The 27,764-nt window shown below is 35.1% G+C and overlaps 1 protein-coding gene across 5 annotated transcripts in view; it reads left to right on the top strand.

Moving 5' to 3' along the window:
- LOC145266532 (PDZ and LIM domain protein 7-like) overlaps positions 1-27,764 on the top strand; it is a 268,765-nt gene that overhangs the window by 139,400 nt on the left and 101,601 nt on the right. The window lies entirely within an intron of this gene.

Raw genomic sequence — 27,764 nt, 5'->3', positions numbered from 1 at the left:
AATTTTCAAAATTCACTCGTGAATAATTACAATTTATCTATATATCTGTGAAAGTGTGTGTGTGTCTGTCTATGTACATTTCTCTAAGCAATAACTCTGTCAATTTTCAGTCTACAGACTCAAAATTTGATATACAACGTATGGAGATTTAGAAAAATCTTTGTAATCCGTTTTCGCCCCGAAATTTCGCTGTTAAGGGGTCAAAGTTCAATGATTTGACCTTTGAGAACTCTACCAAACTCTTCCGCCAATTTTGGCTATAAACACTTGAAATTTTAGATATAGGTTCCTTGGACATGGATCTAACTTAATAACTTGATTTGAGCCCAAAGCAATAAATGTTAAGGGCTCATAATAGGGATCAAAGTTAAAAAAAAGAATTTGACCTCTGCGGTCTCTACCAAATTACTCGGCAATTTCTGGTCTAAACATTTGAAATTTTGCATAAAAGGTATTCAGAGATAGGACAAGCTTTTTAATCGGTTTGGGTCGAAAATTTTTAGTTACCAATATATAAATGTATGTTTGCATGTCTGCCTAAAACTTTCGACAGAGGCGACGGATTTTTACAAGATCAGTATCGTTTTGAAGTTCGACCTTTCAGACGACAAATATTGAAAAATTGGCTAAAAACATTAATATCTTCACCTTCAACTGGGCACTTTTCTACAGGAGAGGGTCGCTTTTTTCGCCGATATTTTTGAAAGTCATACTCTCCTTTCGATTGTCTAGCCTTAATTTAAACCTACGTCACTTCCGGTTTGGCGGTGGTCGTAACAGCAAAGATGTCAGGTTTTTTTCCCCATTCTTTTCCTCCTTTGCAGTACGGGTTCGAGCCTGCCTTCCTACTACCATTTTTTTTTTTTTTTTTGCTCGACATACACCTCCAAACACTCGGGCAATGCCAATATATCTATAAAAGTGAGAATGTGTTTGTGTTTGAGGATACTTCTTAACCTATATACTCAACGAATTTTTGATCCTCAGGCTGGAAATCTGGTATATAGGGTATTTAGACATGTGGAAAACTTTTTAATCAGTTTCCATCCGGAAAAAAGAGGGGTCAAAATTGAAAGATTGGTACTTGGGAGGGGGGGGGAAGCATCGGATTTTTACTTATTTATTAACTGTTTCATGACTGCACATGCGCGAATCGTTCACATAATGTTAAGAATAAGTAAGTTTGAAAACATTTTTTAAAGATCATATCAAGCTGGCCTGATGGTTATCGTACTTGACTCACTGTCTTTAGGTTTTGGTTTTGATCTCCGCTCGAATGTTATTTTTTTTTTACTTACAAGAAGTGAACTGTTTAGAAAAAAAAACATACTTGCATGCACGTTTCTCAGTTTCTTTCTGGTTTCTCTTTTTTTTTTTTTTTTTTTTTTTAAGGAATTTAATGCTATGTTTAAATACCGGTCAATGGCTAGTACATCTTCTAGTTTCAAATATTTTTATGAAACAACAAAACATTACATCGCTCGAACCGTTGTGTACATAACATTCACGATGAGAACAAGGTTCTAGTGCACTTATTGATCTGCACTATATTTTAAATAGTTTTTTCAAGGTTAATTAAAATTTTATATATTTTTATGAAATTGTAAGGTTAAAGTACACAATAGGTACAAAACACTCTCCCCATGTTAAGAATGGCTTTCTAAATGTTATTATTTTAGCACAGATCACTAAGTGCACTATTACACCCCTTTTATTTTTTATTAAATTGTTAGGTAAAAGTACAAAATAGTTACAAAACACCCTCCCCTCCCCATGTTAAGAATAGCTTTCTAAATGATGTTATTTCAGCACGGATCAATAAGTGCACTAGTACAGAGAATAGTCCAAAGAATTCAAATAATACGTACAATCATTCCTCGTCTCAAAAATTGTAGGCTGAAATATTTTGCGCTTGTGTATTTTAGGTTTAGAGATTTTTTTTTTTTTTTTTTATTTTTGAAAGATTCTACTCGGAATAAGGGGAGGCAATTCAAATTCTTAAAATATGTAAGTTTTAAGTTTGGCAAACAATTTTGCTTTCATTTTTGTAGGAGTTTTTAAAAAAGTTTGTTTTCAAAAATAAGTCCCGCACATTCTAATAATGACTGCTAAGAGATAACTTTTAATAAATATTTAGATTTATTATGAAAACTTAATTTTGTAAAAACAAAAGTTTGTTTTTTGTTTGTTTTTTGTTTGTTTTTCCTATATTGACCACTTATTTCTTTTCATTGAAAAAAAATATGAAAATACTTAATTCTATGTAGACATTTGTTATAAGGCGCAACAAACTAAGTATTATGGTATGTGTTTGGTGCACAGTTAGGGATTAATAAGGATTAATATTTAATTTTGACTTTTTCTCAAAAACTACTGGGCAGAACTAGCTGAAATTTTGCATGGACCTGTATGACAAAATACAGAAAACTAAGTATTATGGTATCCATTCAGTGCACAGTTAGGGATCAGTAGGGATTAGAATTTAATGCAAAAAATGAGCACAAATTTAACCATAATTAACCACCAATTTGGCATAAAGCACTCATTCCAAGTCAATGAGCTATAACTTTTGCCTCTTTTTTAGCGGGATGATAAGTCTAGTGTTAAAATAATTTGTCCACATGAAGCAGTGTCTAGGACACAGGTTTGAATCCTGTACAAGTCTCATTTTTCACATTTTGGTATACTTTGTTTTTTCCCTTAGTCCACTACTTGATTTTTTTTTTTTTTTTTTTTGCCTTGAAGTAGTATTGTTTAGCTTCTTACATCAAATGGCTTCATGCTTTGTCTGGAGCGATTTCCATAAAAAAAAAAATTGAGCTGTCTTAATTCCTTCACGTAGACACACATGCACACACATTTTATCTATTTATTCTTTCACACACACACACACACACACACATATATATACATACAGGATGATCCCCCAAAAAAAACAAAAGCTAAAAGGAAGCCATCTAGAACATATGCTGTAGAACGGAAAAAAAAAGGCCAAAGACCCTCGTGTTTTGATGTGATGTTTTGAATATAACAAACTAGTTATGACCAAAGTTTCATTTCATTCGGACAAAACACAAAGAAACGGGGCCTAATTAGAGTTGGGGCCCGTTTTTTTTTTTTTTTTTTTTTTTTTAGGTCACCCTGTATTATCTTATTTATTTTTAAGTCATGCATTTTCATATAATGACCATTTTCATTCATTTCTTTCCACTAAAAAAAAACACAAAAATACTTGATATTCCATATAGACATTTGTTATAAGGTGCAGAGAACTAGGTATTATGGTATTCGTTTGATGCACAGTTAGTGATAACTAGCAATTAGTCCCCACAATACTACAATTTACTCTATATTTTTCAAGTCCTACATTTTAATATAATCGTATAACAATGACTTTTAATTTTTTCCCTTTGAGAAACTGTTTATTGGGGAAAAAACTACAAAAAATTTGTTTCTTGTTTTTTGAGATGAGGATTGGTTATTCATATTATTTGGATTCATCGGACTACTGTTCTCATCTTCAGTCTTATGGCATCCGTTCAATCAAAAGATGGGGAAATCTTTAGTTATCTAATCAAGTAATTCCGTTTTTCAAGGGGTCTGAATAGGAGCCCCTAAAATTGCCACAACTAAGTTTACGTTCTCCTAGCCTAGTTGCCCATGTCAAAGATTGATATTTCAATCCACAGTAATGTATAAAATCTGTAGGCATAGATGAACGCAAGAAAAAAAAAATGTTAAAATATTTAAAGTAATTTTATGTTGCGTTTGTTAAATATTACTAAACGAGAAATCATTTCGATTAAACTTACAGTTAGTATTATGCATCTAAAATTGAGAAACGCATGCTTGGAAAATGTCAACTTTATGTAAGTAAAACACACAACATCAGGTCAAATTCAGTCGCCATCTTGTTTTGATTCCGCTTATTCATTATTTTATTCCGGTTTGTCAGTTTTTTTTTTAGTTTTTTTTATAGATCCTTGCAGTTTGAGAAAAATAAAATATATTTCTTTCCAGAAAATAACTTTGTCCATGTCTTAATTATTTTCCAATATTTTTTTTATCTTAAAAAAGGGGGTATAACTCTGTGTTGGTCCATATAGAATTACTTTCTTTTGACTGGGACCAAAAAAATATTTAAAAAAAAAAAAAAAAAAAAAAAAATTCACATAAATGAGAAAAAAAAAAAAAATCAAAACAAATTACAACTAAAAATATTGCCGAGCAACATGATGTAGTAGAAACAGCTTGTTTGTTTCTTTTATATTTGTAAAACCAGTCGTTAAAAAAAAAACAAAAAAAAACTTTGATTCTTCCTGCATGATAGACTTGTTTGTTTATGTACAGCTGTATCAATTTATCCATTGTTATTTTTTTTTTTTTTTTTTTTTAAATAGATCAATTTGAATGGAAAATAATGATTTCCTTGATTTGTTTTTTTTTTTTCTTTTTTATCATTTAAAATTTCTCATTAACAGTGAGTATTTAGGAACTGACATGAAAATATGATAGATGTGTGGAGTGAGTCTTAGAGACTTAAATCAGAACAACTCCAGAAGATTAAATATGGATATATATGCATCTGGTATGGCCGCATTCACAGAATTGACGAGTTCTTTGCTTAATTGATGTAGATCGGTTCAGGTAGCAGGTTCAGTTCATAGGGAAATGGTCATGTGACTATATTTGTGTAGCGTTACTTAAACGCATACACACACACACGAGAACTTGAATGCTTACTAGACACTATCTTCGAGTGTCTAAGGTCTATCTGTGCAGTGTTTTGTTAGGACAACCTAATATGAGGATACTTTCTTTTATTATATAAATCTCAAACATCGGTTTGTTTGTGTGTTTGTGCATGTGTTTTTATGTTTGCTAAAAACTTTCGTCAACCGCATCGAACCGGGTCGAAACCAGTATCACCTGAAAGAGTGATCCCTTGGACACATATAATATCTGAAAATTAGGAAAAAAATTTAAAAAAAAAAGATTCCGTCGGGGGGGGGGGGGGTACTTTTCGCGACACCATTTTCACAAGTCCTGAGCGCATACGAAACTGAAAGCATGTTTAAAAACGTTATTTTGCAGGGTCATGACATCATAAGTTGTCGTGGTCCGGTGGGCACATGAGTTTGCTAGAAACATTTTTCCCATCTTTCGTGTTTAAGGTTCAAGCCTGCCTACCGTGGCTAATTTTTTTTTTTTTTTTGGCAGTCGCATGGGCACTCACTACTATTTTGATTGAGTTGTTTTCATGCATTTATTGATTTTTTTTTTGTGGGGGGAGGGGGTCCAGCACACAGGCTGCCGAAATATCTTGTGGGGGGGGGGGGCTTCCATTCTGTTTTTTTTTGTTTTTTTTAGGAGGGGGGCTCAATATCCTTAGTATAGCAGCTGTGTCCAAACTGAACTCCATGTCCACCCAGGCAACGGCAGGTATACATGCTAGTTACAAATAAATCCTGACCAAATATTCAAAATCACATGGTATTTGCAGCTCAAATAATGTATCCCTGAATGAAAACCGATTAAAATGTTTTCCACGTATCTGAATGCCCTATATACCAATTTTCAAGTCTGTAGATCAAAAAATTTTTGAGTATATAGGTTGAGTTATCCTCACACACACATATTGTCGCTTTTATAGACATATAGATAGATGATCAAAAAAAAATTTTTTTAACACCTTATATCATACATTCATAGTATGGCTAACTTACACTAGCTTTTATGAGGAACGGTGCATCTTCTCCAAGTGATGGTATCCCAAGTAATAACACTAAGCAAGGTACTCAACCAGATTAGATGAATTGTTGTCCTGGAATCTGGTGAGACAAAAAAAAAAAAAAAATGGTCAGTTGAGGGAGAGGTAAATTGTGCTCTCAACTTTATTAACTCGGTGTTTGAGAGATAAAGGACATCTAAAAGATGGAACATTCGAATATCTATGTATCTCGTATGGAGTTCAGCCCCTAGGAAGTGGGGTGGCTTCATTTCTGAGAACTTTAACAGAAGGAAAATGAAACAAAGTGATATATAAAGTATGTAAAAATATACTTATCGCATGTAAACTGCACAGAAAAGTTTGTTTCATGCACAAGAGAAATCAACAGGCTTACTCATATACACACACACCTATATAAAAGGGAAAGGTAGTTTTCTTGAAGCATTGCTGGTAAATAAATATGTAAGAGTATTAGAAGGCTATAGCAATGCAGAAAACAGGGTGATGAAGTGATGTGATGTATGAACAAAGGTCCTGTAGGTATTATTATTAATATAATTATTATTATTATTATTATTATAATGATAATAATAATATCATCATCTTCATATATATACTTATTTCCCAAAACAATCACAAATGTAAATCAATAAATATATTTGAAATAACTGGGATGGCGGAAGTCTTCAATATTTCGAGAATATCTTTTTTTTTTTTTTCTTTTTTTTTTTTTCTTTTTTTTAAAGAAAGCTACCAAAAGAATGTCATTAAAAAAAAAATTAAAAAATGGAAAAAAAATTACATTTCTTATACTCCCACTCCATATATATATATATATATATTTTTTTTTTTTTATATGAATATTGCAAACACTGACATATTTCTTTCTTTTTTTTTTTTTTTTTTTCGCCATCCCCTCCTCCTACACCAGCCATTTTTTTTTAACCAAGATGGTATGTGAATACTGCCATAAAAAGTTGATAAATCATAAAATCAGAAGCCATCTGAATCTCGTTCTTGGAATATCTGAGAATTTCATCTTTTAATTCTAAATCGAAGATTAAGAAATTTTTTTTTTTTTAAATCAAGAGTTTTAAAGGTTCTACTTGTAATTTCTGGTGTTTAATATATGCATATGTGACTATCTGGTAGATCCAATTTGATGGGTTTACTGTATATGAGTTCCCTTTACTCTGAGTGGCCTCTGTACTTTGATGTAAAGGGAGATAAGCAGTTTGTACTTTGATGTAAGGGGAGATAAGCAGTTTGTACTTTGATGTAAGGGGGAGATAAGCACTCTGTTATTAGGGTTCTTCTTCATTATTGCAGCAAAATTCGAAACTTGAAATATTGAATTGTAATAAAACCAAGGGTATGTACTTGTGATGGGACGATTCCAATATTTTTCCTGATTCCATACTTGATTTCAATTCATCATAAATCTCTGAACATTTAGTAATAGAGTTCTTATTTATTCCTGATTTTTGTTAAGTATGCAAATATTTTCTCAAACGTAAAAATGCACTTGTCTGGGGATGATCTATAGGTTTTAGTTTTACTGGTTGTTTAAAAATCAATAAATGTTTATTATTTTATCAATGCTACTAACAATGGAATATTTGGCTTTAAACAAAATCAGACGAAAAAGATAAAAGAATCGTTTTTGGCATCAGAAAATAGGCACAATTTTTTGAATACCGATTCCGATACCCCCAAAAGCTCTTAATTTTCCAATTCCAGATTTCAATTAATCATTCCAACACTAGTATGTACTTAATTATCATGTCGCAAAAATTCTGAAAAAACTATACAGTAAAAAATTAATTATTAATGAAAAGTTTTTGAAGACAATTAGTGAAAATTAAATTTTGCTAAATTGGCCAAAGATTTTTAGTTTTCAGAAAAGATTTATCTCCCTTTTGTTACAATTAGAACTCTCCAGTTTTTTTGTTTTGTTTGTTTTTTTTTTTTTTGCAAAACTTAATTTTCACTGTCTTCGAAGAAAACTATTTTCATTAATAATTTTCATAATTTTTGCATATTTTTTTCTTTTTTCACACGCACACACACACACACACACATTTTAATAAAAAAAAAAAGTTTACACACAGACACATACAGAAATTGTAAATATATTCTTTTTTGCAAAAACGCTGGGATTTTCATTAGTTAGTTTAGAGTCCACAGAGTGAATGAGGTATTGTGGTAAATGTTGCCAGTCAAGAGTAAAGTCGCCAAAGACTCCATTTTCACTTTAGTAACAAAGACCCTGCAACACTCCCCATCCCACTTCTTGTATGGCCTTGTTTACAAATGTTAGTTTTTTGCTTTTATTTTTTGAATTTCTCATTATTTAATTGTAAAATTTTTTCATTATGGAAATAAACTATGTAAACAAGATCAAAGTGTAATATCTGTTCTTCAGATGCTGTACTTCCATTTCTTGTTCTCTTTCGGTGGAGGAGCAGTTTCACGACTGAGACAATTTTTTTATTTTTGTACCTTTTCTCCACATTAAAAAAAACTACCCTGGTGTTTAACTCTGTCCCGTGGAGAGGCATTTTAGATAGGTACAAAATAGCAGGCATCCAGAAATTATTTCATGGCGTAAAAACACACCTAATCATAGAATATCCAAAAGAAAGTCACCTTCTAAAATTATTTTCAGGAAATTTGAAGCATGAATTTTTTTTCAAAAATTACTGGATTCAGCATTAAATAACTCAAAAAGGGTTGATCTATCATAAAACAAAACAACTAAACCAAACTCCATGAATAAATATTTGAAGATATAAAGAACTTGAAGCATAAAAATCTGTTTCCAAAATAACTGGATTCGGCATTAAATAACCTGAAAAGGGTTGATATGCCGTAAAAGAAAACAGCCAAGCAATTTTTTGCAGTTTTACTAAATCCTTGCAACATATTAACAACCGAGCAGGTAATATATGAAAACGTAATCAATACGCAGGTAATATATCAATAATGCAACGTGATCTGTCTACAGATAATTCATAAGCAGGTTATGTATCTGCAATGTTATTTATACAACAAAATTTAGATTTGACTCTAGGGCTTTATGCTCAGCAGAGTCTCTTAAAAGCATTTAACGTTATTTATGAGAGAGAGAAGGAGTGGGAAATGAGGGGAGAGAGAGAGAAGGAGTGGGAAATGAGAGAGAGAGAGAGAGTGGGAAATGAGAGAGAGAGAGAGAGTGGGAAAAGAGAGAGAGAGTGGGAAAAGAGAGAGAGAGAGTGGGAAATGAGGAGAGAGAGAGAGAGTGGAAAATAAGAAGAGAGAGAGTGGGAAATGAGGAGAGAGAGAGAGTGGAAAATGAGAAGAGAGAGAGTGATAAATGAGAAGAGAGAGAGTGGGAAACGAGGAGAGAGAGAGAGAGAGAGAGAGAGAGAGAGAGGAAAATGAGAGAGTGAGAAGAGATGGAGTAATGAGAGAAAATGTGGAAGAAGTTTTAAAGAAAGATATTTATTTATTTTTAACTCTTCCATATTATTATTCATACCATCCTGGGCAACGCAGGGTTTTCCAACTATTTTATCAACAAACCAAACCAACGTTCTTGTGAACAAACGTTTTAGAAGCATTTCTATAATCGCTTATATATAAATATGAGAACTTCCCTCTACCTTTTAAATGGAATAGTTTCCATTACAAAAAATAAAGATCTTCATTTAAATTAAAATATTCGAACTTCTTGAAGCCATTTACATTCACTTAAAAAAAAGTAAAGCGTGCATGCCCCCTCCCCCCACACACAGTGCACAGTGAATGAGGCATAAAAAAATGGCCAAGTTCAGCATTGCCCCCCCCCCCATTTAGCCCCAAAAGTCCCCAGGGACATCAAATCTTGGTGAAACTGAACAAACTGCAGTTTTAGGCCTTAACATATGTAAATTTGAGTTCTACATCATTCAAAAAATAAAAAATGACTAAGTCCATCCTTTACCCCGCCCCTATTTAACTCCAAAAGTCCTCATAATTAAATTTGAGTTCAGCACCATGCAAGACTGCAAAATAAACATACACGGAAAATTTTAGACAAATATGGTAAAATAGTCCCAAAAATGGAGTGTTTTTATTAGCCCTAAAAGAGCCCCTGGTGCACACCAAAAAGTTATCGTGAAGTATAAACAAACAAAATTATATAGAAATCAGTTAGTTACAACTTTTCAGAAAGTTTTATAAAAATCCAAGGAATCAATTTTTTTAATAAGCACAAAAGTGTTAATTTTAACCCGAAAGGCACTCCTAGGGGGCAACCGGAGTTTTCTCAGAGGATCCATTCTGTTACTTTTTTACTCATATCATGTTTAATGTTTGTGCAAAATTTCCCAAAATTCCAAGGCGTAGTTATTGAGAAAAGTGCAGATGGACGAACGGACAAGAGTGAATTTACAGGTCCACCCTTTTTTTTGTCCGGGGACCAAAAAATAAAATAAAGAAGAGTAGAAACTGAAATTCGGGTTTATTTTCAGTAACTTTTGCTTATCTTTGTCCCATAGTCCTCACACTTTATGAGCGATGTTTTTGACAAAAGGGGGAAAATTGCTGCTTCTGGGTCAGAATTTATCCATCTCACGATTATCATTGGCTAGTTTTTGATCTTGAAGTATTTTTTATTTTTATTTTTTAAATCTATTTACATCCAACTCTAATATATAAAAGGCTATATATCTGTCGGTGTCCATATTTTCAAACCCTATCTCTTTGGAGACTAAAAGTCGCAGAGCGGCACTAGGAGCTTCAAATGATTGGATTTTTTACGGGCCATTCTTTTATGGGTCCTTAGCTGGTTAAAATTGTTTTTAAAGAGTTAAAAAAAAATGGGTAAAAATTGAAGAAATTGTAATACATTTTGTACATTCATCTTAGTTTATTTTTAATTTTTAATTTTTAATCAGTTCATATGTGTGTCACATATAAAATGTAACGTTAAATTTCTTTTTAAGAAATGAAGTAAAAAACAAAACAAAAAAAAACAGAAAAAACTGAGACATGTGCATGAGAGTATTGTTTTTTCTAAACAGTTCACTTCTTGTAAGTAAAAAAAAAAAAAAAAATGCTCAAGTTGAGATCGAAACCAAAACCTACAGTGAGTCAAGTACGATAACCATTAGGCCAGATTGCCACGTTCTTTTAAATAAGTGTTTCTAATCCTACTTATTCTTAACATAAATAATCAGTCTTGTGAACGATTTGCGCATGCGCAATCATGAAACAGTTGACAGATAAAAATCCGATGACCCCCCCCCCACTCTCAAGTACAAATTTTTTTTTAATTTTGACCTCTTAGCAGCCCCTATTTTTCGGATGAAAACCGATTAAAAAATGTTTTCACATGTCTGAATACCCTATATACACATTTTAAAGTCTGTAGATTAAAAATTCGTTGAGTATATAGGTTGAGAATTGTCCTCACACACACACTGTCACTTTTATAGATAGATGATAAAAAAAATTTTGTTTAGCACCTTACATTTTACATTCATAGTACAAAGTTTTGAGGGATTCATGTTCAGAGTCCCCTTCAGGCATTTACTTATGACGTCATTTGTAGGTCAGAGTTGAGTATAAGCCAGTTATACAAAGATCCATAAACCTTTAATCTTGTACGTTTCTCCACCTCTCCTGAACATTATCCCAGTCTAATAAAACTAAACAATAAAAATGGCATACATATATTTGCTCTCATGTCCTATCAGTTTTTTTTTATTCATTGATTTTTTTGGTGTTTTTTTTATTCATTAATTTTTCTGTCGTTTTTTTCTTGACATTTACTAATTTATTTATTTTTTTTTTCAATGTTTATCAGAAAGCTTTCTTACATTAGCTCGCCTTCACTTATGTACATCTATTTATTTATATTCTACGTTTATAGCCCTATTGCCACTGCTTTTTGAGTACAATTAGATTGATAAAGATCTCTTTTCTGCCCATCGCTCTCTCCTCTTTCTCTCTTTCTCCCTCTCCTCTCTCTTTCTTCCTCTCCTCTCTCTTTCTTCCTCTCCTCTCTCTCTTTCTTCCTCTCCTCTCTCTCTTTCTTCCTCTCCTCTCTCTCTTTCTCCCTCTCCTCTCCTCTCTCTTTCTCCCTCTCCTCTCCTCTCTCTTTCTCCCTCTCCTCTCCTCTCTCTTTGTCCCTCTCCTCTCCTCTCTCTTTGTCCCTCTCCTCTACTCTCTCTTTGTCCCTCTCCTCTACTCTCTCTTTGTCCCTCTCCTCTACTCTCTCTTTGTCCCTCTCCTCTCCTCTCTCTTTGTCCCTCTCCTCTCTCTTTGTCCCTCTCCTCTCCTCTCTCTTTGTGCCTCTCCTCTCATCTCTTTGTCCCTCTCCTCTCCTCTCTCTTTGTCCCTCTCCTCTCCTCTCTCTTTGTCCCTCTCCTCTCCTCTCTCTTTGTCCCTCTCCTCTCCTCTCTCTTTGTCCCTCTCCTCTCCTCTCTCTTTGTCCCTCTCCTCTCCTCTCTCTTTGTCCCTCTCCTCTCCTCTCTCTTTGTGCCTCTCCCCTCCTCTCTCTTTGTCCCTCTCCCCTCCTCTCTCTTTGTCCCTCTCCCCTCCTCTCTCTTTGTCCCTCTCCCCTCCTCTCTCTTTGTCCCTCTCCCCTCCTCTCTCTTTGTCCCTCTCCTCTCCCTTTGTCCCTCTCCTCTCCTCTCTCTTTGTCCCTCTCCTCTCCTCTCTCTTTGTCCCTCTCCTCTCCTCTCTCTTTGTCCCTCTCATCTCCTCTCTCTTTGTCCCTCTCCTCTCCTCTCTCTTTCTCCCTCTCTCCTCCTCTCTCTTTGTCCCTCTCCCCTCTTCTCTCTTTGTCCCTCTCCCCTCTTCTCTCTTTGTCCCTCTCCCCTCCTCTCTTTGTCCCTCTCCCCTCCTCTCTCTTTGTCCCTCTCCCCTCCTCTCTCTTTGTCCCTCTCCCCTCCTCTCTCTTTGTCCCTCTCCCCTCCTCTCTCTTTGTCCCTCTCCCCTCCTCTCTCTTTGTCCCTCTCCTCTCCTCTCTCTTTGTCCCTCTCCTCTCCTCTCTCTTTGTCCCTCTCCTCTCCTCTCTCTTTGTCCCTCTCCTCTCCTCTCTCTTTGTCCCTCTCCTCTCCTCTCTCTTTGTCCCTCTCCTCTCCTCTCTCTCTGTCCCTCTCCTCTCCTCTCTCTTTGTCCCTCTCCTCTCCTCTCTCTTTGTCCCTCTCCTCTCCTCTCTCTTTGTCCCTCTCCTCTCCTCTCTCTTTGTCCCTCTCCTCTCCTCTCTCTTTGTCCCTCTCCTCTCCTCTCTCTTTGTCCCTCTCCTCTCCTCTCTCTTTGTCCCTCTCCTCTTCTCTCTCTTTGTCCCTCTCCTCTCCTCTCTCTTTGTCCCTCTCCTCTCCTCTCCTCTCTCTTTGTCCCTCTCCTCTCCTCTCCTCTCTCTTTGTCCCTCTCCTCTCCTCTCCTCTCTCTTTGTCCCTCTCCCCTCCTCTCTCTTTGTCCCTCTCCCCTCCTCTCTCTTTGTCCCTCTCCTCTCCTCTCTCTTTGTCCCTCTCCTCTCCTCTCTCTTTGTCCCTCTCCTCTCCTCTCTCTTTGTCCCTCTCCTCTCCTCTCTCTTTGTCCCTCTCCTCTCCTCTCTCTTTGTCCCTCTCCTCTCTTCTCTCTTTGTCCCTCTCCTCTCTTCTCTCTTTGTCCCTCTCCTCTCTTCTCTCTTTGTCCCTCTCCTCTCTTCTCTCTTTGTCCCTCTCCACTCTTCTCTCTTTGTCCCTCTCCACTCTTCTCTCTTTGTCCCTCTCCTCTCTTCTCTCTTTGTCCCTCTCCTCTCTTCTCTCTTTGTCCCTCTCCTCTCTTCTCTCTTTGTCCCTCTCCTCTCTTCTCTCTTTGTCCCTCTCCTCTCTTCTCTCTTTGTCCCTCTCCTCTCTTCTCTCTTTGTCCCTCTCCTCTCTTCTCTCTTTGTCCCTCTCCTCTCTTCTCTCTTTGTCCCTCTCCTCTCTCTCTTTGTCCCTCTCCTCTCCTCTCTCTCTTTGTCCCTCTCCTCTCCTCTCTTTGTCTCTCTCCTCTCCTCTCTTTGTCCCTCTCCTCTCTATCTTTTTCCCTCTCCTCTCCTCTCTCTCTTTGTGCCTCTCCTCTCCTCTCTCTTTTTCCCTCTCCTCTCCTCTCTCTTTGTCCCTCTCCTCTCTTCTCTCTCTTTGTCCCTCCCCTCTCCTCTCTCTTTGTCCCTCTCCTCTCTTCTCTCTTTGTCCCTCTCCTCTCTTCTCTCTTTGTCCCTCTCCTCTCTTCTCTTTGTCCCTCTCCTCTCTTCTCTCTTTGTCCCTCTCCTCTCTTCTCTCTTTGTCCCTCTCCTCTCTTCTCTCTTTGTCCCTCTCCTCTCTTCTCTCTTTTTCCCTCTCCTCTCTTCTCTCTTTTTCCCTCTCCTCTCTCTCTTTTTCCCTCTCCTCTCTTCTCTCTCTTTGTCCCTCTCCTCTCCTCTCTCTCTTTGTCCCTCTCCTCTCCTCTCTCTCTTTGTCCCTCTCCTCTCCTCTCTCTCTCTTTGTCCCTCTCCTCTCCTCTCTCTCTCTTTGTCCCTCTCCTCTCCTCTCTCTCTCTTTGTCCCTCTCCTCTCCTCTCTCTCTCTTTGTCCCTCTCCTCTCCTCTCTCTCTCTTTGTCCCTCTCCTCTCCTCTCTCTCTCTCTTTGTCCCTCTCCTCTCCTCTCTCTCTCTCTTTGTCCCTCTCCTCTCCTCTCTCTCTCTCTTTGTCCCTCTCCTCTCCTCTCTCTCTCTTTGTCCCTCTCCTCTCCTCTCTCTCTCTTTGTCCCTCTCCTCTCTCTTTGTCCCTCTCCTCTCTCTTTGTCCCTCTCCTCTCTCTTTGTCCCTCTCCTCTCTCTTTGTCCCTCTCCTCTCCTCTCTCTTTGTCCCTCTCTTCTCTTTTTCTCCCTTTCTTCTATAAACATTCACCATTCTAATGCTTTTCCTCTTTTATATCCCCCTTCTCCCCATCTCATATCCCCCTCCTCCCCATCTCATATCCCCTCTTCTTCCTCTCGTATCGGCCCTGTCGGTGGGGCATTAGAATATGCCGACTGCCCCCCTGCAGAGGGTAAAAGTCCCTCAATGGGGGTCCTGGATATGACCTTAAACTATATCCAGTCCAGTGGTGAGGCCCCAGCTTGTGGGCTTTGGGGAGTGTGGAGCCACCCTTTAATTGCCATTGCTCCCAGGTTCACTCTGTCTGACCCGGAGTAGTAGTACCTGTTAGGGTCCCAACTATGGGTTAAATAGAAACTGACTTGAAAACAACAAATATATTCTATTAAAATTTTTTCTTCAAAATTTTTGGATTCGGCATTAAATAACCCGAAAAGGGATGATATGCCGTAAAACAAAAACAACCAACCAATCCTCTCGTATCCCCTCCTCCCCCTCTAATTTTCTCTCCCCCTCGCCCCCTCTTATTTTCACACCCCTTCTTATTTTCCCTCCCTTCCCCTCTCTATTATCCTCTTTCCCTCCCCCTTTCTTTCCCTTTTATTTTTTCCTCTTTTTCACCTCTTCTCTCCTTCTCACTCGCTCTTCTTTCTTCCTATCTCTCTCTCTCTCTCTTTTTTTTTTATAAACATTTTCCATTCTGATACCTCTACTACTCCTGACCTTCTTTAAGATAAGACTAAAAAAGGCAACAAACAAAAACAGGAAAGCTCCATTAATCTAAAATTGAAACACTTAATCCCAACCCTAACCTCAACTCTAACCTTAATCAGCATCTACTGCAAACTCTTCAACACTCACACACCCTTTCGTTTCATTAAGGTTCCCCCATCCCCAACTCAGTATAGACCAAGATATGAAAGACAGACTTAAGTTGTCTGAGTTTTTTTTTTTCTTGCTTATGAACCAAACGTTCAATCATCCAGATTGCTTTACTGCAGTGTAAATTTTCCTTTCACGAAACGGGCAATTTTTTTTTTCCCCTTCTTTAGCAAAAAAAAAAAAAAAAAAAATGATTAAGAGTCATTTTGACTCACTGTCTATGAAGTCAGTTTATGAAGGAAGATAAGGGTTAATGAAAAACCAAAAAAAATGTATCCTTGTCTATATTTTCTAAGTACAAGCGGCGTTCCAAAAGTAATGCCTCCTTTTTTTTTTATTTCGACCGAATTAATTTGAAAAGATTGCAAATTACATTATCATGACTGAACTTATGCATTCATGACCTGAAAGTTTCATCTCTCTGTTGCAGATATTGACGGTGTGAGACCTTAAGAAAGCAACCCTGTCATAGACATGTGTCAGAAGCAGAATTGCATCATTACATTCCTGAATAAATAGGTGACTGTAGAAAAATATATTCTGGTGCACAAAAAGTCACTCGTTTTTATGGCACCACTCCCGTCTTCGTAGCTCTTCAACTTTTGGAGTTAAGAAAAGATAGGAGGCACTACTCTGGGCACGGCCCTCATACTTCCATGAACTTACTACACTTATATCTCCCTCAACATAAATACCCACGACCGACCCGACTTGCAGTAAAATTCCACCTGTTCCCTGTCAAGGTCACTAGATGCTGAGGCCTGATTCAAACACTGCATATTATGGACATACTTAACTTCTTTTTGCGCATGCCCGGCTTAATTCGTTTCTTCAAGTTGTTTACTATTAAATTTTTCTTACCTATGTTGCAATAGCTACATCGGTAGGAAATGTGGCTGGAACACTAAATGTTTTGGTTTCGATTCTAGCTGATGGCACCCAAGTCATTTTTTTTTCTTGAATCCTGAATAACTTCACCATGGAAAGTATATCAATGATGACAAAGAAGCAAATCAATTAACACTTAACATTTCTTAGCAGACAAAGACACGTCTGTTTATTTTTTTACATCTATACACAAAAGAGAGGCAGAAACATACTGCATACATGTCTTTTATATAAAACTAGCGGGGGTATCCGGCGTTACCCGGATGTTTGGGGGGGGGGGGTTAGATTAAAACAACCCTGTTAAAAAAAAAAAAAAATGTTGGCCGGTTGTTGGGAGGTGTAAAAGAAAAAAAAATAGTTTTAGTATAAAGGTAGGCTTGAACCCCAAACATTTGATGCGGAGGTAGAAAGGAAATGTAAAAAAAAAAAACCCTGCGACCTAACCATCTTGACCACGGGAGCAGATGAATTGATAAGTGTGTTAAGTTGACATTTATAAACCGAAATTAGCAGGTGCGACAACGTCAAGTTGCGGAAGCCAGTTTCTGTTTTCCCCGCTATGCGGCGATCAAACAATAAAAAAAAACACAAAAAAACTAACGTAAAGCAAACGAACGATGAAAACAGAAAAACGAACACGTGAAAAATGGCTTAAATAAGCCTGTTTCGATATTAAAATTTAAAAAATCGGTGGGTACCCGGGTGTTTTTGGGTGTCGCTAAGAATAAGTGAAGTAAAAAAAAAATAATTAAAAAAAAAAAGCAGAAAAACGAACGTTACGTGAATAATGGCTTAAATAACACTGGTTCAATATTTAAATTTAAAAAATCGAAAAAAAAAAACATCTCACACCACGATTCGAACCCAAAACGTTTAGATAATAAACCAAGGCCTTAACCAACTGAGCTAACGCAACGTACATGAAATTTGTTCGGTTTTTCAACTATTTAAAGTAGATCAGGTCACGACGTCATCTGACGCATGCGTAGAATCAGTCATTGTCACGAGAGGGCCGTTTTTGTTGACCCCCCCTGTCGAAAATTGTCGATTTTGAGGTGAAAAAGTTAACGTTTTTGGCCAATTTTTCGATATTTTTCGAGCAAAGGATGGAGCTTCGATGTGATACCGAGTTTGTGAATTTTCGTTGAGTCTGTCGAAAGTTTTTAGCAGACATCCAAACATACACACATTCAAACATACACACATTCAAACATACACACATCTAAACATACACACATCCAAACATACATACATCCAAACATACGCACATACATACATTTTCGCTTTTATATATATAGATTAGTTAGCACTTTTTGCAGTATTCAGGCAAGTGCCGTTGTTAGGGGGCGATAACTCCAATTTCTTCTTTGGTCAAATAAATAACAAACAAGATTTTTTTTTTTTTTTTTTTCTGAATGCAAAAATATTTGAAAATATAATTGTAAAAAGTTATTTAAAAGTCTTTGTAAGAAAATATCATTTTAATAAAACAATTTTATAATTAAAGCAACAATAGATTTTTATAAAATAAAGATTTTTTTTGTTTTTTGTTTTTTTTTTTTTCGAACAAATAATTTTAATGAAACATTTTCCTAATTAAAGCAACTTTGAAGGATCAACAACAAATTAATTATTTAAATGAAAAAGTATATCTTTGACCGAAAAGCGCCACCTGGCAACAGTTTAGTAAAAAAAAAAAATAGTCAATAAAAGGGAGACAACTCAAGGTTGCTTACGTCAAAGAGAGACAACTCTTCAGTAGTTAATAAATCCGACAACACTGATACACTTTCAATATTAGGTACAATATAATAATCAATAGAGAATTGGGTCTGTAATAATAAATACAAAATTTGTATGAATTAAAATATAATTAAGCATATTTTAAGCTAAATGACAATTTTTCTATCATAATTCGCAAAAAACATAAATAGGAGTTCAAAGTACTGTTTCAACAATTAATCGAAATTGGTGTCGGGAATCGGAAACCTTAGAACATCATGTACTATCAGAAAACTTTGTGTCTATTTTCCAATGCCAAAAAAAAAACAATTATTTTAATAATATTTTACAAATATTTTAATGAAATGTGTTCTGATGAACTTGTTTCACTTGTACCCCACTTGACGTATATATCCCCGACAAACCTGCTTAGCAATAAGAGCTCACCCCTTCACTGTTGTTGTCCCTAAATGCCAGAAAGCTTTCTATTCTAATAGTTTCTTCCCTCGAACAGCTAGACTTTGGAATTTCCTTCCTACTGCCTGCTTCCCTGGCTGTACTGATATGCAGAAGTTTAAATGTAACATAAACAAACATCTTGTTTATCTTTCCTAGATATGGCCCCAAATAGTAGCCCCGCCCCTTTCGTCCAATTTGCGATATGCTTTGTAAGGGGTGAACGTGAGTAAAAAAAAATAAATAAATAAATAAATTTTAAAAAAAGTTATTTTTGTTTGTTTTTGTTCAAAACGTATTTTTCCTTTGCTAAAAAAATATATATATTTTTAGATTTTAAACTACCGATAAGATTTAAATATATAGATCACTCCTCACCCACACAAGTGCATTTTTGCAGTTTCGAAATTATATGCACCTATTACATGGATTTTCATGGTAATCTGATAATTAAAATAAAATTAAAAAAAATAAAAATCTGTAGCTATTTATATATTTTAGAGATTTAAAAAGAACTGGAATCGGTAATTGTGCCAGAATAGGGGTGGGGAGAATATTGGAATCGTCCTATTGTTAGTTCAAAATGATTTTTTTTTTACTTGTGTCGATCAATCGGACTATTCTTCTCATCTTAGGTGTTATTAGCACAACGTTTCGGTCGCTGCAACCTGCGACCTTCTTCGGGTGTTGAGAACATGCTTCTTTTTCTCTACTAAGAAAAGAAAGTTGGCTCTGCATTACAAGAATTTAAACCGTTTGAGGGTGGGTCCATAGATCATAAAAAAGATCATAGGGTCACTAAGATATTTGTTTTTCTATGACTCAATTTTTGGGGATATCTGTACTAATTATTAACATTAGTGAAAAAAAGTGTTTTACGAAACAGAGGATCGATACCCATGCATATTTTTGTTTTAAAAAAAAAAAAAAAAAGTTGGGCTAATTAACACCCAAGATGAGAATGATATTCCGATTAATCAACGTAACACAAGCATTCACATCTCATCTCAAAATTTTAAAATTGAATTATTTTTGCTGAAAAATAGTTTCTAACATTTTTGCCAATAGAAACAATACGTAAATTCATTTCATTGTAGTTACTTTTCTTAGTTGTATTCTTCAGTCGATGATAACATCCGACCTTCTTTATCTCGTCAAACTTTGGGAACGTTTTTGCTGAACTCAGGAATTTTAATGGAATGCCGCCTAAGTTTTCAGAGTCCATATTGGCGAAATGTTTCAACATCGAGACAATTTCCTACCGGTATTTTTTTTTTTTTGTGCTAAACTCTTTCTATTATATATATTTATTTTTATATATCTTGTTTAATATAAGTAAATATGGGAGGGGAATTTATTTTCAAATATCTTTAATTTTGAATTAGAACTATGGACTTATACTATACTTCTTTTCTGAAAAAGGGCACCTTATATAGGCGGCATTGAATATAGCTTTCAATTTGGTCAGTAGGAAAGTAAAAAAAATAAGGTATATATATACATTACAAATATTCGCCTGACTCACTTAAAAGGAACCTTAACTTTTTTCTCTCATCTCTCTTTTCTATTGAACCTCTTATTTACTTCACGGGCATAGCAAGGACCAGTGGTTTAGTCGTTAGTATACTTGGAAAAATCAGTTATAAAGTGGCCTTCTCCTGAAGGTTAAAGGTTCAATACTCAGTGTGGGCAACCAAAAAATACAATTGTAAATTACTTAGTCATGGCTGATGGAACGAGAGCATGCTACCCCTGTGAATGGTTCCGTTCAAAATTCTGTCCAAATTCCCGAATTCGACAGAAATATTCCAGTTACATCTGAAGAAGGTCAGAGGTTACATCAACTGAAACGTTGTGAAAATGGCACTCAAGATGAGAACAGTAGTCGGAAGAATCCAAACATTATGAATAACCGATCCATATCTCCAAAATTCAGAAATGTAAAGCTATTCTTTTCACAAAATTTAATACATAAATTCATTCATCATAGTTACTTACTCTCCCAGAAAAAATATTAGGTAGGCCTTTTCGTTTCACAAAATTTTACAAATAGTTTTCTTCATAGTAGATATACGTCAGTAGTAGCGAGATAAAGATGAAAATTTATATACTCAGGTACTGTATTAACCACAGTTATTAAGCACTATCTGGCATAATTACGTTGACGCACCAGTTCTTGCAAAATCACCAAACTTAAGTAACGATAAACCTGGCCAGTACCACATGGGCGACCATTTGGGAATGCTAGGTACTGCATGTACAGTGCCAGGACGTAGAAATTTCCAAGTTGGTATTTAGGGGCACGTTTAATCCACTGAGAGAGATGCGCTCTCAGTCTTCGTTAAGAGATGCGTCTAGGAGAAGGAAACTCTGATATAAAACCTGAAGTCTACTGTCTGGTCTGTCTTGTGGCAGCCATTACACTGACAAAAATTAGCAGTTGTACTGAAAACTGCGGTTGGTTCTGCACAAAACCTTCACCACTATAAACAAATCATCCCTGTGGATTTCTGAACAACTTAGTTTTTGTGGCAGAAATCGATGGGAGTATCATCATCATAACGAGAAACATTTGTTTTTTTTTTTAATCTGGACATTCCTGATCCCAGTTTTAGTAGTAGTAATACTGTTAAAAGATTGTTAATTGAAGTGCAGTCGTTTGTAAAGTTTCTGTTGTACTGCTTAACCCACGCAATCATATCTGTTTTTGTACTCTTTTAAGGCTAGTTTGTTACATTCATATGTGATTTATTTGCCATACTAGCAGGCTGTCCGGCATTGCCCAGTTGTAAAATACACTTAAATATGATATTTTGATTAATGCAGATTTCATATTTATTATTATATTATCTTGGATCCAATTTATATTATCAATTTATAGTAACGATTTAAAAAGTTTTTAAAAAAAATATGACTCATGTGCCACCACCGAGAATCAAAACCAAATCGTTTAGCTTACAATTTACTTTTTCCTTTAACGTTAATGCCTGAGCTATGAAGACATGTTTCCTGCAAGGCTAAAAATTAAAACATGAATCAATAGCTATTATGTTACGCATGCATATTCATAATGCTGTTGTTTGACTTTCATCTGGCAGATTTCATTTCTTTAATTTTTACACTTTTTCACCGATTTTCCTCAGCTAAAATACAAATACAAAGTTTTGCATGGGTTCGAATCTTCTATATATTAAGTTTCATGTCTGTAGACCAAAAATTGACAGGAGTTTGGTAGGCAACATTTTTTAAATAGATATATATATATATATATATAGAGAGAGAGAGAGAGAGGTTTGTGTTTACTACTTTTGATGCAAATATTACGCAAGTATAAATCATGTTGAATATCTGCATGAATATAATTACATGTAATAGTTAACTAAAGATGATCATCTCATACGAAAACCGAAAAAACTGATAGGGAATTAATTAAAATGAATGTTTAAAAAAATATGCAAATTAGCTAGATCTTTTGCAGATGAATGCAATTCTACGATCCATATATAACAAAATCGTATTTTCTTTTTAAATAAATGGAAAAAAAGTGTGTTTAATACTAATATCAATACACAAAAAAAACAACAACAAAAAATTCCTAGTAGTATAGATTCGTCTCTGTTCATAGTTTACATCTACTGTTTTCCTGTGCTTTATCTATTTTAGCTTTGATGTGATTAGTTCTAATTGCGTTGTTCTGTGCAGCTGTCATTAGAGATCGTGTTTCTCTATTTATGTGTCCTTTTCACATCCATGTATTTTCATGATTCTCTTCTCTTGCCATTATTATTATTAAGATGCAGCATTTTTTTTATTTGAGCATTCCTTATTCCAGATTTAGTAGTAGTGGTAGTAGTAGACTGCTTCCTCCTGTCGTAATTAGCTACTCTTTCCTGATTGGTCGAACATCTGTTCTACTTCTAATGATGAACTTGGGTTGTTGCCAAAATTATTACCTATTGTTTTAGAAACCGGAAATAGGTAAGTTATTAAATCTCTACTCTAGCAAAGAACAATTTGGCGTCAGATCAAACTTATAATGTCCATAATTAGGTGTGGTGCCAGACCTTTATATATATATTAACGAGAGAAAGTTGGACAATAACTGTTATGCATGTCTCGTATCAGTGACGGGACGATTTCAAAATTTTTCCCGATTCTGATACAATTAGTGATTCAGATTCTGTTAAAATTTGTGCATATTTAATTAGAGATATGTTTTTTTTTTATTATTATTTTCTAATTACTGTAAAAATTTGTAATATCTACATGTTTTTATTTTTAACATAAAAATATACTTAATGGGGAAGGTGTATATTACATGAGTACATCTTTCTAAATTTTTTTTTCAGATGTTTTCCTTGTAATTGATTGAAAATTGTGAGACAACTAAAGATTTATTTCTCTTTTAAAACGAAGCCGATTTGTATTAATTCGTCGTCAGTGTACAAAATGCTATTTGAATTGTTTTATAAAAAATAAAAAAATAGTTGACGATTGGTATGTGAAATAAAAAGACGGTGTAAAAACAGAATACTTAACGAAACCCTCCTTCCATGTTAAGAATAAATTTCTAAATAATAACGTTACTATTTAGAAAATCATTCTTAACATAGGGATGGTTTTGTTAACTATTCTGTGTCTTTCCTCTATCAAAAAATATGAATATTTTTTTAGAGGAATTGTAAATATTTGGTCGATTATTAGTTTGACTTGTTTTCTAGTAAAAAGAAAAAAACACGACACATAATAATAATAATAATAATAATAATAATAATAATAATAATAATAATAATAATTCTGAACGACAAATATTGGAAAATTGACCAAAAACATTAATTCCTTCACCCTAAACTCTGCCGTTTTTTACAAGGAGGGGTTGTTTTTTTTTTTCGTTGATATTTTCGCAAGTCATTATTTTCTTTCAGATTGACTAGGCTTAATTTCAACGCTCTCCACTTCCGGTCGAGCCATAGAGACATCGGCAAAGACATCACGTTTTTTTTTTTTTTTCACTTTCTTTTCCACCTTCGCGTTACGGGCTTGCCTGTCTACTACCACTTTTTTTTTCTTTCTCTCTCTCCACCCAAACTGCCTACTGTTGTTTCGCCTCTCCCCTACTACTACCTCTTTTTTTTTAAATCCCCCCCCCCAGGGTTCCTTACTCCACCCGGGCAACCCGCTACTATTTTATTTTTGTTTTTTTTTAACACCTTTGGATCTCCCCCCCCCCCCTCGCCGGCGTTCTTTACTCCAACACTTCGACACATCCGGGCAATGCCAGGTATCCCCACTAGTTCATAAATAAATCTTATCACATTTATTTATTTTTTTTTTATAATTCTCAATGAATGTTTGTTTTCTTGACAAAAATTTTTTTTTTTTTTTAAACAATTTTTTCGATGTTTTATCAATACTACATTCTTATGAAATTATCAGTGCCTGTTTTCTTTTTTTTTTTTCTTTTTTTCCCCTATCAATTCACAATTATAACTTTGTGTTGTAAAAAAAGATGAAGCATTATTAAAGATCTGCACCCTATGCTAATTCACCCAAAAAGAAAAATCAGATTCTACATTTTAGGCGATTATATTTAAAAAAAACCAAAAAAAAAAACCTGAAAAACTTAGTATTAAAAAAAAAACAACAAATATCAATTTTGCATATAAATTCAACGTATAAAGATCATCTTTTTAAAACCAAACAGTTCTTTAAGAATATGTAAGCAATTTTGTTTGTTTTAAAGCTTGACCATGTTAATGTTCCTGATCGACTTTTAGTATAAAATGTCATAAAAAAAAACATGACTCCTTCCTAATGCTAACCCTAAGTCTGGCTGTTAATATGAAAAATAAAGTGATTAAGTATGATTTTATTTTACCATTCAAACTTAGGGTTAGTGGTAAAAAAAATTTAGTTTAGGGATTTTTATTCTCTGGTCCCAAAATCAACAGAGATTAGAGCATTCCTGTAATGACCTGGGTTATGATAATTTAATGAGAATGCAGTATTGATAAAACATTGGAAAAATTGTTAAAAATAAAAAAATAAAAAAACATTTTTGTCAAGAAAGCAAACATCTGACTACAACTTAGATGTCTTCAAGTCCAACATAAACAAATTCCTGATGAACCGCCCCCTTAAGTAAGACACTTTATCAAATCTCTAATACGATACTATCCCCATTGATTACTGTACACACAATAACCCTTATCCCCGAGTGGCCTCCAGACCTTGATAAGTGGTGATCACCATGTAAAAAAAAAATTAAAAAAAAATGACCTGTTGATTGCAATGTGATGCTGTTCTTGTGCAGTTCTAGGAGGTCCACCCACCCAGGCTTTATCTTCTCTTTCTGTGAAGGAGTTTATTGTTAATTGCTCGAGACATCCTTATCGGGAAATGTCGACAGGGCTGCCCAGGCACATTTTGCAGATCAGAGTACCCCTCCTCTTAGACACTGACTTCTTTCCAACTCTGGTGTCTAAGTTCTTGCAGTGAAAGAGAACTAAATACTTTAACTGCACTAAAAGTTAGAATGGCATAGAAATGGGGAATATTTTACGGAAAATTTATATGCGCACCTCAAAATTCTAAAAATAATTCGGGGGGGGGGCACCCAGACAAAAGAGGGATTGGACGTAGTAATTCACTCTTGTTCGTCTGTTCATTTTTTTTTCACACTTTTCTCAGTTACATGTCTTGGATTTTTTTTTTTGCAATTTTGCACAAACATTAGTCATGGTAAAAGTAAATTTGGTGGATCGTCCAATGCATTGAGCGTTGAACCATTCGGATTTGCAATGGTCCGGTTGTCATAATTTGGGATTGGTAGAGAGCAGGAGTTGTACAGTGGCGCATTTCTGATCTCGCTCGTTGGACATTGTGTCACTGTCAGACATAATAGAAGGCTCGTATCGCTCTTGGGATTTATGCACAACTGGCCAACTAGTAAATGGTCTGCAACAAAACAAAAAAAAAAGAAAGAAAAAACAGTTTTCATCAAACGGAAATGGAATCATGTCGTCTTTTCTAGGGCGACAATTTTATCGTTCCACCCTGTAATTTATTTGATTTAAGATTTAAATTTGGTATGGGATAATTATTTTTGGCGCTTATACAGTTTAATCAAGACATTAAAAAAAATGAAAATATTGAAAAAAAGTTATATTGTTCGTACTCGTTATAGTTTGAAGTTCTCTGAAAAAAAAAATTCACTTAATTTCATTAAGTAGTTTTTATTTTACAGCGAAAAAACAATTTGTTATGATACCGAGTAAAACGTTCGATTTTTAGGAAGAAAAGTTAGTAATAAAGATGGGGAAGGGAGTGTCGGCGCTTTAACTGGAGTTATCTCCCTTTGGCATGTTCAACAAATTTCGTAATAGCTGACTTCAATGCGCTCTCATAAAAACGTGTTTTTCTGCTGTAAAATAAAAATTACTCTATCAAATTAAATGAAATTTTTTTCGGAGATCTTCAGTCCAAAACAGATACGTAAAATATAACCTTTTTTTTATTTTTAATGTTTTGACTAAACTGTACAAGTACCCAAAGTCTTATCTTTATTTGAAGATTTACCTTTTTAAAAGAAGGAACTTTTTTTGTTACCTGATGAGATCGTTTAGTTATTTATAACTAATTGGACCAAAACATCATGATATTTTCATTTTTTAATGTCTTGACTAAACTGTACAAGTACCTTCTTTTTAATATTAAGCTTTTTTTTTCTTTATCTTGCAAGATTTTTTTTTGTTATCTTATTTCAACTGTTTGAACTGCAACCTTTTGAAGTCCACGTTAAAACATTGCTATTAGACAAATAAACAATCAATTTCCAAGTCAAACATTAAGTGTTTAACGTTAATTAGTATTCTTTTTATGTTGTTGATCAAATTGATTAGAAAAAAAAAACCTTGATGAGTTCCTAAGTGGTTAATCCCAGGTTTAGGACGAACATAAGTAGGACTTAAACGTTTTCAACAACACAGGACTGGCGAGGGAGGAAAACTAATGCTCCTCTCAAATCCAACAAAATGGCTGACATAATTCTGTGTGGAAATGAGGTAGATAATTGGTCCCAGTTTTATATCGATTTAGACATTTTGTAACTGTCCGCTTGAAACCGAAACTATGCTTCCACTTTTATTACTAGCTAGCGGGAGTTCCCGGTGTTGCCCGGTTGTTTGTAGATGTGTGAAAAAAAAAGTGTTAGTAGGCAGGCAGGCAGGCTCGAACCTGTGATGCAAAGGCGGAAAAGAAAGTGAAAGAAAACGTGAACTTTTACCGCTATACTACAAAGCCATAGGAAGTGGAAAGCGTTCAAATTTAGCGATGTCAATCAAAAAGTTGACTTGCAGAAACGAACGTTGGCTGGAGACCAGTTCAGTTTTCCGCCGTTTCATTTATTTGTTTCCCCACGATGTTGGGGAAAACCAGCTCCCCACAAAAAGGGAGTGTCCAAATGAATAGCAATTGTCTGATATGAGGGGTTCCCCCCCAGATTTATCAAAGCTGATTGCTTTCTGGACGTCCCGGCATGAAATGCTGAGAAGTTGACTTCGCTTTCGATTTAGTTTTGCTTTTATATGAAAAACACGTGAGAGGAAGGAATAGCGCAGATTTTATAAAAGTCAATCAAAATAAATGTTGACACGATGTGCGTTTGCAAATTATGATCTAGGGAGTATATAAAAAGTCCTAAGAAATAGTAAAAAAGCCTTTGCTGGAAATGCAAAATGTGCGCGGCCTTTTTGTCTTTTATATATTAGACTAGCGAGGGTACCCGGCGTTGCCTGGGTGTTTGGAGGTGTGTGTGGTTTTAAATAAAAAAGAAACGGGGGGGGGGGTAGGATCGAACCCGAATCCCTGAGGCGAAGTTTGAAAATAAAATCGGTCAGCCAGAATGAGTTAGTGAAAGATGTTTGAATTTATTTAAGTAAGAACGAAATTGACAGGTTCGCGCCCGGAAGTCGTCGAGCGTGACGACGTAGGTTTGTTTGTTATAAGCGAAGTAAAAAAAGAAAACAACGTTAACACTTAAGCAGAAAAAAAAAACACAAAAAAAAACTAGTGTAAGGCAAATGAACGATGAAAATAGAAAAACGAACACGTGAAAAATGGCTTAAATAAGCCTGTTTCGATATTAAAATTTTAAAAATCGGTGGGTACCCGGGTGTTTTTGGGTGTGTGATCGGGTGTGGATAAGCGAAGAAAAAAAAAACAGAAAAACGAA

This window comes from Euprymna scolopes, chromosome 41 (assembly GCF_053919585.1).
Source record: "Euprymna scolopes isolate OS-2025 chromosome 41, ASM5391958v1, whole genome shotgun sequence".
In the NCBI taxonomy this organism is placed as follows: domain Eukaryota; kingdom Metazoa; phylum Mollusca; class Cephalopoda; order Sepiida; family Sepiolidae; genus Euprymna; species Euprymna scolopes.
Note: the sequence above shows the minus strand (reverse complement) of the source record. Positions and strands in the feature narration are given on the sequence as shown.